The following is a 2,451-nucleotide window of genomic DNA, read 5'->3' on the forward strand; positions in this document are numbered from 1 at the left end:
TAGTCATCTTCATTTCTTAATCTAAGATCTTATGAGTCAGGTTTCTAGAAAAACAATTGCCATGCGTACATTCCCCTAAGATGCAGAGATCAACATGTTTTTGAATGGGCATCTTTTATGTATAAGTCACTGTAGTTGGAACTCTGGGAAATATGGAGATGCCTGGGAGGTGCCCGAGTTTCTTTTCAGCTGGGGCTTTTGGAATCAGCTCAGATTTCCATGAAAGCTGACGCTTACTACCACCCTTTCTTCCTTTCCACCCTAATGAGACATTCTTATTGAAGACAAGGAATACTCATTGTGTATTTATTAAGTATTCACATGATGTCAGGCAATGACACGTAAATCTGAAGTTTTACAAGTCTTACTCACAGCTTTGCTCCTGTCCTCCACTAGCACACAACCTAGAAGTAGACATGTGGAATCTAAACTACAATTCTAGGTGGAAAATGCTAGGCATCTCCTCAGTGGGGAGTGCAAGATTATCCCTGGATATGGGAAAGTATTGGAACTTCTATGTCTATGTCTGCGTGGGTGTCTATATATATATATATATTTTTTTTAAACTCATTTTTAATTTATTTTTTAACATAATATACAGCATAATTACATACATTGGGAAACTAAAACTATTTATTTATTTATTTATTTATTTATTTTCCCATTAATGAGTCTTTGTATCATTGTGTGTGTTCCTTTATTTATTTATTTTTTTTAAATTGAAGTTCCCTTCCTGGTCCTGCTTCCATCAGTGGCAGCAGCCAGGGGAAAAGCAGAGGGGAAATAGGCAACCCAAGGAAGGAGTCAGCTCTACAACATTCCATTTATATACAGAACAAAACAGACAAGCACAGAGCCGCTACTGTGGGAAGAATTTGGCAGCATGGGAAAGGAGAGGTATAGGGGGGGTATTAGGGTGTCATTAAAAAACACAGCACCCCCCAAAACTGAGGTGCCTGGGAGCAACAGGTCTACTTCAACCCAAGAGGAATCAGATCAAAAGCAGTTTGGGAAGGCCAGAACTGCCAGGGACAGAGGCAAGAAGAAGGTCCAGGGAGTGGGGGGCTGTTTGGCAACTGGCGTGAAGGGATTTCCTCCCCCTGCTGGGATCCCCCCAGCCCCTCCAGTCTGGCAGGAAGGGGAAAGTCTGCAATCCCCAAGGTCAGGTCTGGGGCTGCCAGATGCTCCAGGCAGGGTCTGGTGGGGTCTCACAGAGGCTTTCCCTCCAGGGAGACGATGGCATTGCCTGCTCCCTGTCCTTCAGCTGCTCTGCTTGGGGTACAGTGGTCCTTGACCTCCTTGTAGTAGTTTGGTTATAATTCATGCTTGATCCTTGTCAGCTTCTTCTTGATGGTGTCCTTGTTGCTGACATAGATCTCTGTGCTCTTAAGGGGTTCAGACTTAGAAGATAAACACCGGGTCCTCCTGCTTGTCTCGTTGTTTTTTTTTTTTTTTTTTTTTTTTTTTTTTTTTTTTTTTTTTTAAAGATTTTATTTATTTGACAGAAAGAGATCACAAGTAGACGGAGAGGCAGGCAGAGAGAGAGAGAGGGAAGCAGGCTCCCTGCTGAGCTGAGAGCCCGATGCGGGACTCGATCCCAGGACCCTGAGATCATGACCTGAGCCGAAGGCAGCGGCTTAACCCACTGAGCCACCCAGGTGCCCTGTTTTGTTTTTTTTTAAACAAGACAACATTCTGTATCTTTTTTTAAAGATTTTATTTATTTATTTGGCAGACAGAGACCACAAGTAGGCAGAGAGGCAGAGAGAGAGGGGGAAGCAGGCTCCCTGCTGAGCAGAGAGCCCAATGCGGGGCTCGATCCCAGGACCCTGAGATCATGACCTGAGCCGAAGGCAGAGGCTTAACCCACTGAGCCACCCAGGCGCCCCTTCATTGGTCTTATAGATTGCATCAGAGGGCTCAGAGTGGCACTCCTTATCTGGACTGTCTGGACAGGTGGCATAGATGGTGTCTTCTACAGTTTAGCCCAGATCACCTACCAGGATCTCCTTGCCCTGCTCCAGGATAATATTCTTGTCCTCGCTCAGGCAGAATGACACCGGCTCCTTGCGCTTCTTCACCTCCACCGGTGTTGATGACTTCCACGCCTTCATGTCATCCAGCACTTTGATGATGCCTCCAGACACAACCACAGCAGAGGCCATGTTTCCGGATATGATGGAGAGAACAAGGGGAGTTGGAAAAGACAAGAGACGCTGCAGCTGCTGCTGGGATCTGACTGACGAAACTAAAACTTTAAATTCAAAATTTAAATTTTCTCTCAACACGGACTGTGTTTATACTGTTATCTCCCATGTGGCTGTTTTTGTAATTCATTTGGGCACTTGTATCCTGTGGTGGTGGTCGGACTGTGTATAGGAGGTCTGGAAACTTTAATTATAGTCTTGGTTATGCTACTGGTTAGTGTGTCCTCAAGTGAGTAATGTCATC

At 45.0% G+C, this 2,451-nt stretch overlaps 1 pseudogene; it reads right to left on the reverse strand.

Annotated features, from left to right (window-relative positions):
- Nucleotides 1-1,208: 1,208 nt before the first annotated feature.
- On the reverse strand, nucleotides 1,209-2,212 carry LOC125109550 (cofilin-1-like; annotated as a pseudogene).
- Between the last annotated feature and the right edge of the window lie 239 nt (nucleotides 2,213-2,451).

The sequence above is a fragment of the Lutra lutra genome, chromosome 9 (assembly GCF_902655055.1).
Source record: "Lutra lutra chromosome 9, mLutLut1.2, whole genome shotgun sequence".
In the NCBI taxonomy this organism is placed as follows: Eukaryota; Metazoa; Chordata; class Mammalia; order Carnivora; family Mustelidae; genus Lutra; species Lutra lutra.